This window comes from Callithrix jacchus, chromosome 4 (genome assembly GCF_049354715.1).
Source record: "Callithrix jacchus isolate 240 chromosome 4, calJac240_pri, whole genome shotgun sequence".
In the NCBI taxonomy this organism is placed as follows: domain Eukaryota; kingdom Metazoa; phylum Chordata; class Mammalia; order Primates; family Cebidae; genus Callithrix; species Callithrix jacchus.
Genome location: NC_133505.1, coordinates 18,039,697 through 18,054,920, shown reverse-complemented (window position 1 = coordinate 18,054,920; position 15,224 = coordinate 18,039,697).

Below are 15,224 nucleotides of genomic sequence, written 5' to 3'. Positions count from 1 at the left end.
CAGAAAGATGGACACTGACTCCAACAATGAGTATTGAGTATTGCATTCATTTTAATGTAAAATCATGATGAAACAACTATCAGACTTATAGGTAGAGAGCAGAATGCAGATGTTAATATTCTTAGTTAAGTAAAAATAATAAAATAGAAGTCAGGATGGGGTTGGGAAGGAAGTAGGAGGGAGGGACAGAAAGCATGATAAATTTCTCCACCTTTCATAGCAGAAAACCAAATAAATTTTTTTCAAAAATGGACTCAACTCAAAAACATGATTCCTACCTCTGTTGTTTTCATAATTCATTTTCTTTAAAATGAATCTATATAATTGAACTAATATAAAAAGAAATAGCATTAATGAATCATTATATTCCAGGCGCTATTCTCAATGTTCTACGTCACACCTTTTCACTCCTCAAAACATCCCATGATTTAGGGACTTTAAATCCCGTTTTACAGATTGGAATTCCAAAGCACAGAAATGTAAAGTAATTTGCTCAAGTTCCCACTGAAAGTTGAGGTGATGGATCCTGGAGGTAGTACTTTTTCATGTACAGAAACAATTCTACAAAATTTGACTTTATTTCCCCCACTATGTTCAATTATAATTAAATTGGAACATTTTACTTAATAAGTATGGCAAAGTTTCATTTTCATAAAAATGATTTCTTTTATCCAGTTACTTTTCTAACTATATATATGCATAGGAAAATGTCGGGAATGTGGCTCAGCTAACATTAAAATGTACTTCTGAGTGTTAAAATCGGGGGTGACGGTTTTCTCTCTGCTCTGCAATTATCTATGCTGCTTTAACTTTTATAATTGTATAATATATAAAATTAATAAAATATTAAAGGCATATCTTCAAATTTTTAGGATTAAAAAGTGGTGCTCTTGCACCAATGCCATGAAATTTTAAGCAGTTATTTAAAGTAATATCGTTGGTAAGACTTAGTGATGGGTAAGCTTATTTTTGTGAAAACAGCCACTATGATATAATATAAATAGTGCATTTTAATTATGTAAAATGAAATATGTTTTATGTGTAGGTATATTTAGAGACAGGCAGACATAGAAGTATGCTTCTATAAACATTGGCAGTGGTTATATCAGCATGCTGGGATTTTAGATAATTTTTACGCTATTCTTTATTGCTTTTAGTGCTGATGCAATTATTAACAATAAGCACTTTATTAACTTAATTAGAATTTGTATGTTCAGTTGGGGAATAGTAAAGGTAAAAGATGCATGTTTACTTGTCCCTCAGAGAGACACCCTGATTACTCCACTCGTGGTGTTAGGCAGATGCGTGGGTGTTTGGGTTTTTTCCACTATATTTTTTTTCTTTGCTGATGCTTGCTAAAACCTGGCTTTGATTACTCAGTTTGAGATTTAAGACAGCAGGAGCCTTACAGCATCGAGTCATTTTGCCTGAGAGGGAAAAATAACGCTCTAGGGCAAGTTGAACCACAAGAAAGGAATTGAGTATATTTTGACCTGTTGTTGCTCAATTAGATGAATTTGACCATCTGTGACAAGATTGTCCTGATGGGCTAGTCTGCTTAGGGAACACATCATTCTTGATCCTTCTCTAAAGATCTTGCTACTCAAAGTGGGTTTGGGGAACAGCAGCATAAGTCTCACCAGAAAGCTTATTAGAAATGCAGAAGCTTGAATCCCACATCAGCCTTACTTTCATTAGCATCCTAGGTGATACTCAGGTGCATGAAAGCATGAGAATCACTGACTTGAGAACATCATAAGCCTGTCTCTCTATGCTCTGCTGGTTAGTCAAATGGGAACTGCATCAAAATTAGAGAATCACGCACGTTCCATGGAAAGGACCCCAGCTGCCACAGAGGAGTGCCCTGGGCTGAGAAGTAAACAGAGACTCCAAGGAAGAACTCACCCACACTCCTCGCCACAAACCATACTCTGGACAAATAAATGCTCCAGAACCTATAAACCCACAATTCAGAGATGGAAATTGACTTCTCTAAAGTCACATCTAAGGGCAGTAACATTTATACACCAAATTTGGAAACCAAAGACCATGTGATTTAAATGTTCTGCGTTGCCACTTCAGGGTACCGATTTCCAACTTCATTTTCAAACTGACTTTTATCTGAAATGTTTCATGTGCTTGAGACTTAGAGTAATTTAGCTGGGTTGAAATTTCTTTGGTTCACAATAATAAGCTGCCTTTTTTTTTGTTTGTTTGTTTGCAGCGGTTTAGGCAAGAATTTTAAAATGACCTACCATGAGTATGTGGAGAAAAGGCCTCAATGTTCTTTTATTTTATTCTTAAATGCTTATTTAATAAATAACAAAGATGAAATAAATAAAATATATTTGAATCATCAGGGTGGACAGAAAATATGTGTATTATTATTAAATTTCACTATTGTAAAGAGTGTTTTGACATGCTTTGTTAGAACAAGAATTTAAATGTCCTTAATGAGAAAGGTGGAACTATAGCACACTGAGCCAATTACATAATTATATCAAATTTTCCAGGAAATAAAGCTCATAATGTTTATTTAGAAAAACACGTGATTGCCAAGACTGCACCTGCAATGTTCCATTAATAATTCAATTTGAATCGCTACATCTGAGGAAAATATTTTACACTTTGGTAGAAGTTTTAACTCCTTCTTTTTCTCACCTACAACATGCTGGAGGTGAGTCTGAGGTTGGTTTAGATACCTCCATTTTACAGATGAAGAACTGAGCCCCACAGATCAACTCTCCCTCAAAGTGATGCTGTATTTGAGAACTGATGATTCTTCATGAACTGTGAGCTCTGATTTGTTTGACCAGAAAGCAAAATACCCATTAGATAGATTATTTAAAAAATGTAAAGGATTATGTAAATTTCCAACTATTTCAAAATGATAGAAGCACTCGGGAAGTCATTAGCGGTGTTTAAATTTGAGTTTTAGATCTAAGGTGGATGACAATCTAAACTCTTTTTCTTTGAGAGGAAGGGGTGGGGACTGGCTGAGAAAGCCATGAGGGGGCTTCTGCAAGGATAGTAATTTCTACATGGTTAGGGGCGGATACCTAGGTAATAAAGTGAGTATAGTAAAATGTTAATGGTAGAATCTTGGTGTGTATTCAGTGTTTGCTCTAAAATTCTTTCAACTTTTCTGTACGATATCAAATATACTATACTAAATAATAAAATGTTGTAAAAATACATTCTCCAGTTTAGTGAAGGAATTTTCAATCCTGTAGGGGAGAAAGGGTAAAAGCAGGATTGAAGGTGTGTGAGGGATAAGTGAGCAGCAAGGCCTTTCTATTTAGACAATTGGAAATTTTTCTTTTAATGAGCTTGGAGGTGACGCCCAGTGGGGAAATGTAGTAGCTTACAGGTTTAGCAGGGGCAGACAAAAATCTATTGTTTTTGATGATGGAGAGGATGCAGGCGTGATTATTCAGAGACAAGGGGCCCATAAGAAGCCAAGGCAGGTCAGGTGAGAGAGAGGAGGATGGAAAGCGCAGTCCAAGAACAGGCGCCAGTGATGGGGCAGGAGCACCGGTCCCAGGCTGGCCTTCACTCTTCTTCCTGGAGGGGAGAAGAAAACACGAAGTTAACTTGAGGATGGAGAAATAAAATTGAAACAAGTGGACTTCAAAGATAACAAATCACTGAACCTGCAAGTAAAAATATCAAGGGAAAAAGATCCAGACTGGCCTCAGGCTCTGCATAAGGTTAGAACCAGGTGGGGTTCTGTTCCAAAGTCCTCAAAGAAAGAGAGCATGACCTATGAATGACATATCCATTCAAGCTGTCTGTCATGTATAATGGCAGCAGATAGATATTTTGGAACATGCAAAAAGACCCAGTGACTATAGCCCCTGCTATACTGCATAAAAAAGAATTAAGAAGCAATTGCAAAACAGAAGCGAGATAAAACTGTGTTTGAAAGCAATTAACACATATGTAAATATCCCTTCCTTTTTCTGTTATACTTCAGATAACATTTGGAGTTACATAAAGTGTCATGGCCAAGAAAACAAACTACATGTGAACTATTTCATTCATTTGGGAAAAAAATGAGTTTCAAACCAATGTTTAAGGAGGATTTGTGAAACAAATTTATTCAAAGGTTGAAAACTACCTTTTACTGTAAAAATCAAAAAGTCTTTACTGGGTTATTATGTAATTGATAACAGTGTGTTACTTCCATTTCTAACATTACTCTTAGTGAAGGAATGAATGATTGATTTCAACCTTAATAGTCTGACTTAAATGACTATATGTAGGAATTTGCCCTTTAAAAATTTTTTTATTTTATTTTAATTTTAGCTGTCTTGTACCTTCTATGTCTGGAAAAATCTCCACCTGATGAGTTTTGCTGAGAGACAGTCACTACCCAAATGCTTGTTTGCCAGGCTGCCTTGAAGACAACTTGGGCACCTAACTGAGCTTTGGCACATCAATTGTACCAAGTCAAGACCGATTTAGGAGTTCACAATGAAAAGAGGAAATCTAAGGGAAGCTTTGGTGGTTGTGGGCAACCTCAATAGCAGCAGGTGCATTGAGTTTCCAGGGACCACAGTGGCAAAAGTGCAGAGGAGGCCCCACAGCCAGTGCTGGGTAGTGGTAACCCACCCTGTGGCATCGATTATTTAGTGGTGACATTTTCAGCATCCTCTCCTGACAATTGCAGTGTGATTGCAGCAGTGATTCTCATGCTGGCTCCCTGCCCAGCCACTCCTTTATCTATTATTGTGGTCTCTGGAAATTCACAGACAAGTCTGCAGAATATGTGCATATATACATATTCACATAGCACAAAAGGAAAGTTCTAGAACTCAGACATCATGCCATTTCATTTAATGTAGCTTTTCAGCTGTATCTCACAATTTTACTGTACTCTACATCTTAGATAACTTGAAGCTTGTATTTTTTTCACTTTCAAGTTCCTGATATTCCTGCTCCTCTTGCCTGGGATAAAATCTCCCTTTCTTTCCACTGTCTTCTGCTTTTCAAAAACTTACCCTCATTTGACAAATAAGCCAAAGGTGCTGGATGCCCCCAAGTCCTTGGACCCTAAGAGGACTGCACAGGTGGGTCTGGAGAGAAACGCATTTGTGCTGTTGATGAGTGACAGCTCCCCGCTGATCCCTAGGTAGCAGAGCACTGACCATCTACCCAGAGAGCAAGGCAGGTTGGCTCATGGCCTGAACTGAGTGAATTTCCTCTCTACCTAACAATCAAAGGGAGAAGGCATATTGCCAACCAAGAGTGTCAATCTCCTCCTAGGTACTTTCCTACCACTTTTCTCTTTCTCCTCATGGCGATTGTCTGTCCCAAGTGCGACCCCTAAATAAGAGCCTTGTACTTCATCGGCTGATGCACCATCCCTGCTGGAATGGTGCTGGAAAAAGTTACCTTTTCCCCCCAGTGTATTTGTTACTGCTGTTTCTTTTGTTACACATAAAAAGGGGCCCTAATCAGATGGTGCTCCAGAGCCCATTTTTACTAGCCAGACCTCTGGCTGTACACCCCAATCTCCCATTTACCCCCTCAGTGTATTTTCTAACCCTTGTCCTGCTCATCTCTCTTCCCCTACTGCATGTAACCTGTTCTTTTCTTTCCAATTCCACGTCCATTCGTGTTTCTCTTAAAGTAATTGCATTTAAAATTAAGTGTAACAATTACAAATGATGTGTACTCCTTTTATAGTGACCCCATACTTTACCCCCTCCTGTACTTTAATTTACCAAAGGAAACAAAGAACCAGACATGTTCACAGACTCAGCCCGTCATTCAACAATCACTAGCTGAGTGCTCACTTGGTCAAGAATTGTGCTTGGATTTGAACACAAATGATGAGAGGATCAGTCCTCGACTTCAAGGAATTCAAAGCCTAGGGAGAGAGAGGCATTAACATTACAATGCATTATTATAAGTTCAGGCAAGGAGAAATGTTCAAGTTATGGGATTACAGGAGATCCCATAATCCACCAGGGTGGGTTTTGGGAGTGGGGAGAATGCAACTGTAAAGACTTCCTTGAAGTCATTTTTTAAAGATCCATAGAAAAAAACGTCAAAATGTATGGATGGTGGAAGAGGCCTTCCCAGCAGAGAAATGGCATGAGCAAAGGCAGGGAGGTAAACAATGGTCTATGCTCAGTGTTTAGTGTTGTTAGAGTATAAAGTACAAAAGATGAGATTTAAGGGAAGGTGGAGGCCAGGTCAGAGTCAGATATATATTCACCGGGTCAAAGAGCTTGGGATTTGTTCTGCAGGTCCTGGAAAGCCAGTGAAGAATGTTAAGCCATTTTTCACAATTTGCTTTGTGAAAAATGGATGTGATAGGAAAAAGATCAAAGGAATGTAAAATAATTAGGGCTGATAATATCCTAGAACTAGAGAATATCTGTTCTAGGATAGCAGAAGGTGAGAGAGGCAGTGATGGCTTGAATAAATAATTATAAAGGAAACACTGATTGCTTTTGGAGATGTGCTTTTGTGAGACAGTAAGAAGGAGTAAGCATTCACAGATGCTTTCACGTTTTGTTGACTGGGCTATTGAATCAACCAAGAGTAAATACAGAGCCAAAGTTGATACCGTCAGCATGGATCTGTTGAGTTTAGCTGAAGTGGAGTTAGTGCCTAGATGGAGATTGAGTCATTAGGTTTATCAGGAATTAGGTAAACAATCTGAATTTCAGGAAAGAATTCTGTGATGGACAGATGTGAGACTCATCAGTATGTAGGATGTGGTTGAGCATATGAGAATGGGCATATGGTACAGACATTGTGAGATGAGAGAAAACCACTGGGCTGAAGCTAACACAGGGAGAGAAAACCACTGGGCTGAAGCTAACACAGGGATACCAGTGGCAGTGGGGCAAACAAAGGGACCACACAGGACATGGAGCTAAAATGCTCAGAGATGTATGAGGAGAACCAAAAAGGTAGAGATGTCGAGTAAGGAAGTGAACTGTCATGTCAGGTCTGACAAGAACTGAGGAACATCTGCTAAATATGGCCACGTGTCCATGTGGTGGGGGTCAAAGCCAAACCCGAAGGTGCTGAGTAGTCCATGTGAAGTGGGGAAGTGAGAAACCATGTGAAATCAATTCTTTCAAGAAGCTTCGTTGGTGAGGGATCAAGGCGAATGGATGGTGGAATATGGGAGTTCATATGAATCAGCTCTGCATAGTTTAAACTGCCATGTGTGCCAATCACCCATAGCAGCACCTGACCACAATGCTTAGAGCCATCCATTGACCCTGGACCTCCAAGCGTCACTCAGATAATGGGACACAGCCCGTAGCAGGTGCTCTGAAGATGGATCAAACAGGTGAATAGATGTGGATAGTTAGGCAACTGTCTAGCAAAGATGATTAAAATGGATAGGCAAGCCGTGTGTGCCTTTGCAGTTTTCTGCAGTCAGCACTGCCAACAAGCTGAATCATTAGGCCTTGGTTCTCTAGTCAGGCATTTCCCACAGACACATTTTGCCATAAAAACCAGGCAAAAGAGGCAATTAAAGACCAGCCCTATAAAAAGGCTTTTTGATTCGTATCCTAGCCTGTGCCATCTTTGCTGCCTTCTCACATCCCCCCGTCCTGGACTCACATTGCTGTCATCTCCATGGTACTATTTCAAGACACATTCACAGGTCCTCTCACACCAACTGATGTCCAATGGTAAAAGTCATTTTCTCTGTTCTCTTCCAGCTTTTTCTGATAAGCATTTATAATGAACTTTGGGATCTCTTTCAATATTGAAAAAGACAGATAGAAATTCTAAATGTTAGCCTGAAGAAATCAGTCCTAGGGAACTGATACTGTTTTGCTTTTAACTGCCAGATTTGAAACACTTTTGTGATATGGTTTGGCTGTGTCCCCACCCAAATCTCACCTTGAATTGTAACTCCCACAATTCCCACATGTCGTGGGAGGAACCTGGTGGGAGGTGATTGAATCATGGGGGCAGGTCTTTCCCGTGTTGTTCTCGTGATTGTGAATAAGTCTCATGAGATCTGACGGCTTTTATCAGGGGTTTCCATTTGTGGTTCTTCCTCATTCTCTCTTTGTCTGATGCCGTCCAGGTAAGACAGGACTTGCTCCTCCTTGCCTTCCACCATGATTGTGAGGCTTCCCCAGCCACATGGAACTCTAAGTCCAATTAAATCTTTTTCTTTTGTAAATTGCCCAGCTCCAGTATGTCTTTATCAGCAGCATGAAAAGGATTAATACACTTTGAAATGCAGAACTTTAAAGCCCTGAAAAGAAGGCTGAGATTCTTTTTAATTCTTTCCTCCCTTCCCTGCCTCTCTCCCTTCCTCCCTCCCTCCCTTCCTTCCTTCCTACAGGGTCTCACTGTCAACCAGGCTGGAGTGTAGTGGCATAATCATGGCTCACTGCAGCCTTAACATCCTGGGCTCAAGTGATCATCCCTCCAATGCCTCTCGAGTAGCTAGGACTATAGATGTGTACCACCACACATGGCTATGTTTTACTTTTTATTTTTTGTAGAGATGAGGTCTCACTATGTTGCCCAGGCTGGTCCTGATCTTGAACTCCTAGCCTCAAGCAATCCTTCTGCCTTGGCCTCATGCCTGCTGGGATTACAGGCATGAGACTCTGCACTCAGCCTAGGTTGAGATTCTACATGAGGAACTAGGTGGGATTAAAAGTCCACTCTAACTTAAGCAAGAACAGTCTCTTCTCTTTCACTACTCTGAATGCTGGGCTGCCTGGATGTGAATTCTGAGGACTCCATTGTACTGTCCAGCATAGATTCCGCTTCGTTGCTCCCAGGGGGCTGCAAAAGAACCAATATGAGGTACAAAGGAAGGGGGAAGGCTGTCCTCTTCTGGAAGCCTGGGCATTTTCTCAGAGTCCTTTGCGTCCATCTCTTAAGTTACCTTCTCCATGCTCAACATACCCTCCTATTTCAGGAATGCAGTCTCCGTGTATCCATTTGGTTTGTAGGCTCACCTTTCTCACCTGTCAGGAGTAGGCAGGGATTCACTGACTTCTCAGTTGCCTACCTCGCATCACTGCAGGGATCTCAGACTGGGAAAGTGGTAACTGTAGATGATCATGATGTGTTACCTGATTGGGAAATACAGAAAATGTTACCTGTAAAACTCACAGACCTTGTGCACCGCGAGAGGACACTTTGAAATTTGTTGATTTCTTTTTTCCTCCCTTGGCTCAGGTCCTTGCATGTTTAAGAAGAGATGTCAACCCCTCTGGTGTTCTTTGCTGGAGCAGCAAAGAGCAGCAAGGTGCCCAGCAGGTGCTCTGGGAACATCAAGCTCTTGCTGCAGAGAGACTCCTCACCAGGCCATCAACAGAGTCAATCCTGCACTGACAGATGGTTCAAGGCAGAGACTAAATTGTGACTGTTCCCCCACAACACACAAACACCCCTTACACAGCAAACCCCAGCTGTCTTCCAACAACTGGCAGCCCAGGTTGGATTGTGTGTGCAAAGAGTTAGTTTCAACCCACGATACCAGTAGTAACAGATTCCTGGCCCCCAGAGCCCAGTTTAGGAAAGGGGGTCAGGACTCCTGCTCAACAATGAATTCTGGTATACCTCCAAGGGACCAGAACTGGCTTAAGAAAGTTTGCAAACATACTGTTCAGAAGAAAGTCCATTAAGGAAAGTCTAATGGCATATAACTCTACACACACTTAAGAGGATGAGTATAATTTCTTCTTCCTTTGCAAAACTGGAAAAAGCAGCCCTACTTTGAAGACCATTTTCCTTACCTGGCACACAAGCATGAGAGGGCAGCAGGAATGCTGAAGAGTGAGGGGCAGGCATAATGAGGCCTTCGTGTCAGTATCCGTCAAGGAAGCAATACAGCCACCATAGTAATAACAATGTAGCCGCCATAGGAAATGCACCCAGAGCCTGGCCAGGCGCGGTGGTTCACTCCTGTAATCCCAGCACTTTGGGAAGCTGATGCAGGTGGATCACCTGAGGCCAGGAGTTTGAGACCAGCCTGGCCAACATGATGAGACCCTGCCTCTACTAAAAATGCAAAAATTAGCCAGGCCTGGTGTTGCGTGCCTCTAATTTCAGTTACTCAGGAGGCTGAGTCAGGAGAATCGCTTGAACTCTGGAGGTAGTGACTTGATCATGCCACTGCACTCCAGCCTGGGCAACAGAGAGAGACTCTGTCTTAAAAAAACAAACAAGGAAAAAACCGAAGAAAAGAAAAAGAAGATGATGCACCCAGAAATGGAGTGAAAACTGACCAGACAGTGGTCAAGTGACACATACACCTTCTATGGAGAAGCCAATGAGAATGGCTTTAAAGGAATACCACGAAAAGGAGAGGATACAAACTGGGATTAGGAAGGGACTGGAGATGGCAAGAAGAAAGGGACAGTCAGGTGCAATGAAAACAAAGACAGGAAAAAAGAGGGAGCGAAAGACAAGAAAGATGTGCGTGGAAGGGCAGGCATGGAGAAAGTGCAAAACTTGGGAGGAAACAGTTAGTTTCCGTTCTGCTTGCCTGTAATCCCAGCTATTCGGGAGGCTGAGGCAGGAGGATTGGATCGCTTGAGCCCAAGAGTTCAAGAATAGCCAGGGCAACATAGTGAGACCAAGTCCCCATAAAAAGGAGTTGGAAAGAAACCCATGAGAAATATGATAGTCAAATCACATAACTTGGTTAATAAGTTACTGATGGAGAATAGTTAACTCATTGTAATACTATCTTTTAAAAAAACGTAAAGCAGAGTGACTGGCAGAAAAAAATGTGAATTCCAATCACTGAAAGTGATCAGATAAAAGTCAGTAATTGTAGATATATTACTATTTTATCTTACTCCAAGCTCTTGGTCCTCAAATGTCAAGCGGCTCCTCAAGTAAACTGCCGTTGCTCTATTTCTATCCGTCATCAGTTTAAGACTTGAACAGATTTAATTCTATGTCATAAGAAGCAACTAGGCATTATATAACAGAGCCAATTCGTATTTTTTTCTCCTCCACAGCTTCTGAACACAGATTTTTTTTCTTTTCTTTCTTTCTTTCTTTTTTTTTTTTTTTTTGAGAAAGGTTCTTCTCTGTTACCCAGGCTAGAATGCAGTGACACATCACAGTTCACTGCAGCCTCAACCTACTGGGCTCTGGCAATCTTCCTTCCTTAGCCTTCCAAGTTTGCCAGGACTACAGGGGCACACTGTCATGTCCAGCTAATTCATTCATTAATTTACATATGTGTTTATTTTTGTAGAGATGGTGTCTTGCTCTGTTGCCCAGGCTGGTCTCAATTGCTGGCCTCCAGTGATCCTCCCACCTCCACCTCCCAAAGTGCTTGTGTGACAGGCATGAGGCACCGCACCCAGGCTGAGATATTTTGAGCTGGAGTGATTCGTCTAATTCAGCCTAGATGCGGCATGTGGGTGACATCATCCCAAAGGACCCCAGATCCACCTGCTTACTGCACATCTTTCGACCCTCAGTCTTGTCGTGGATCCCAGAAGGCAAGAGTAAGAGGGAAAAAGTGGGAAAACAGGAGGAAATGCTTCTGTATTACCCATCACACTTCCAATGCATGTTGCTAGGAGGCAATTTTGGAACCCAGAACATCACCTGGGAAAATACTGTGGTATTCCAGAATGGTACAGAGACAAAGTGACAAATCTGGAAACTACTTCGAAGCCAACAGGAAGAATTCTGAATTTCCCTTGTCAGTACGCAGAGAATGAGCTTTTGGGCTCTTTTTAAACTAAGGCATAAAATTTGTTTTACCTGCAAATTGTTTGTAAAACTGTTTGCCTTAGTCATTGCTCAAATTTAAAACCTATTTGTGGAAAGATGAAATCCTACAACAAACGGGGAAATATGCAGGTTATAAACCTGGTCTCTGTAAATACAGGACAGCATTACTTTCATGGCTTCCTATCACAGTGCCCCAAAGAGACCAATAGCCAAGACAGATACAATGCACTTTAGTTGAAAAGTGGCCTTCTCTTCTTCTGATCGCTCAAAATTTTCACCGTTCCCGCTTTTCAGCTTGTTATAGCAATGATTTGATCAACTGCAAGATGCACTACAAAGACTTACAAATAAATGCAAATGTGACCACCAGAGACATCTTTATCCTTATAACAGCAAGATTGTTCAAATACAAACTTTAAATATACTCTTCTCTATACATGGGAAAAGATAATGTCATTAGATGTTTTAAAAAAAAATAAATGAGAGTGTCTACCCATTTAAATAAATCAAAAACATATTCCTTTAATGTTAGAAGTTTGAAAATTTATTAACCGGATGTTTCTAGATCCTATTCCTCTAAAAAACTTGGCGGTGTGCACCTATAGTCCCAGCTACTCGGGAGGCTGAGGCAGGAGAATCGGTTGAAACTGGGAGGTGAAGGTTGCAGTGAGCTGAGATTATGCCATTGCACTCCAGCCTGGGCGACAGAACGAGACTCCATCTCAAAAAAAAAAAAAAAAAAAAAAAATGGGAGGGGGGATGTAGAGAAAGGGTACATCATCAGCCTCTTATTATAAATAATAAAGCAATAAAGACCATGAGCATAGTTTTGCTACTGCTAATAGGTTACTTCTGATAAATTCTTTTTTCTTTCTTTTTTCAATAGCAACATTTTATTAACTTTGTATAATACGTGATAACATGATAAAAGGTAGAGGTTACAATTTGGGTGAATAGGCAGATAATTAACTTGCAAAAATTCTTTTTGTGAGTAGCCTTTGTGCTTCATCATTGTCTCAGTTTGAGAAGTATTTAACTGGTACAAATTCCACCATAAATCGTATAGTTCTTGACCTCTTGAGCAAATTTCTCCTTTTTCCAGTATGATCCCCTATAAACTGACAGCTTTCTGTGCGTTAATAAAGTAATAGTTTTATTTATAAAATAAAAAATGTGACAAGTCATATTTAGCTGCTATGATTTTGCATACTGTATACAGCCTCAGAGACAGTTACTTCCAAAGTGCCCTAAATCAGGTGTTAATACTGCGGCTTGTTTATGCTGCTTGCTAAATGTTGGCATTTTGGACCACCTGAAATCAGTAAAAGGGGAATGAATATTTAAGATTTGTCTGTGAAGGTGCTTAAACTTAGTAACAAATACTTTAAGAAAGAAAAAAACTATGTAAAAGTTAATAAAAGCATTGACAACAAGAAGAATGTTTTATTTAAAATGCAAATTTCTCTGGGTAAAAATGAAGAATGCTTTTTATTTAAAGCTTATAAGATGAGCATTATGAAATAATATTTATATATTAAGGTAATTAAACAACAAAATTTTTATTCATCACAAGTGTATGTTGTCCTAAACTTTCATTTAATATATTAACAATTTTTTTTTTACTGTAGTTGTATATACCAAACTATAAGTTTGGTAAATATATAGGAAAACCTCACAGGACTATATTCACATAAAACCTAAAGTTCATATTAATTCAGACAATCTTTTTCTTATATAAAATGATAAAATCATTCAGCCAGCTCTAACAATGAAGCACAAAACAGTAGTTTCAATTAAATTAGAAATGGAGTAAACTTGGAACTAAATGAATCATAAACCAATAAATACCTCAGCCTGCTGCCTCATGGTTTATTGATTCACAAGCTGTTTATCCCACACTCATTGTGCTTGACAGCAATTATAATTTAATTACATTTTCTGTATGTCCCAAATTGTATTTTGCATGTCTTCCTAGGCCAAATGATTTCAAGCTTATATCTACTCACTAGCCATAAAGTTTTGTTCATCATTTCTTGTTCAGTATGCTCATCTTGATTTCTGCTTGTACACAAGATACATCTCACAATAGGACCTCATTAAAGCATATTTAACAAACTCTCCCTACTTATAATCATGTTTATTGTTCTCATTTTTAAAATTATACTTTAAGTTCTGGGATACATGTGCAGAACGTGCAGGTTTGTTATATAGATACACGTGCCATGGTGGTTTGCTGCACGCATCAACCCTTCATCTACATTAGGTATTTCTCCTAATGGTATCCCTCCCCTACCCACCTACCCCCAACAGGCCTGATGTGTGATGTTCTCCTCCCTGTGTCCATGTGTTCTTCTTGTTCAACTCCACTTATGAATAAGAACATGTGATGTTTGGCTTTCTGTTCCTATGTTAGTTTGCTGAGAATGATGATTTCCCACTCCATCCACGTCCCTGCAAAGGACATGAACTCATCCCTTTTTTATGGCCGCATATTATTCTATGGTGTATATGTGCCCCATTTTCTTTATCCAGTCTATCACTGATGGGCATTTGGGTTTTTCTAAGTCTTTGCTATTGTGAATAGTGCTGCAATAAACATATGTGTGCATGTGTCTTTATAATAGAATGATTTATATTGCTTTGAGTATATACCTAGTAAAGGGATTGTTGGGTCAAATGGTATTTCTGGTTCTGGGTCCTTAAGATATCACCACACTGTCTTCCATAATGGTTTACCTAATTTACACTCCCACCAACAGTGTAAAAGTATTCCTATTTCTCCCCTTCCTCTCCAGCATCTATTGTTTCCTCGCTTTTTTATGATCACCATTCTAACTAGTGTGAAATGGTATCTCATTGTGGTTTGATTTGCATTTCTGTAATGACCAGTGATGATGATCTTGTTTTCATATGTCTCTTGGCTGCATAAATGTCTTCATTTGAGAAGTGTCTGTTCATATTATTTGCCCGCTTTTTGGTGGGGTTGCTTTTTTCTTGTAAATTTGTTTAAATTTCTTGTAGGTTCTTGATATTAGCCCTTTGTCAGATGGATAGATTGCAAAAATTTTCTCCCATTCTGTAGGTTGCCTGTTCACTCTGATGATAGTGTCTTTTCTGTGCAGAAGCTCTTTAGTTTAATTAGATTCCATTTATCAATTTTGGTTTTTGTTGCCATTGCTTTTGGTCTTTTAGTCATGAAGTCTTTGCCCATGCCTATGTCCTGAATGGTATTGCCTAGGTTTTCTTCTAGGGATTTTATGGTTTTAGGTCTTGCAGAAAAGCCTTTAATCCATCTCGAATTAATTTTGTATAAGGTGTAAGGAAGGGGTCCAATTTCAGTTTTCTGTATATGGCTAGCCAGTTTTCCTGTAACCATTTATTAAATAGGGAATCCTTCCCCCATTGTTTGTTTTTGTAAGGTTTATCAAAGATAAGATGGTTGTAGATGTGTGGTGTTACTTCTGAGGCCTCTGTGCTGTTCCATTGGTCTATATATCTGTTTTGGTACCAGTACC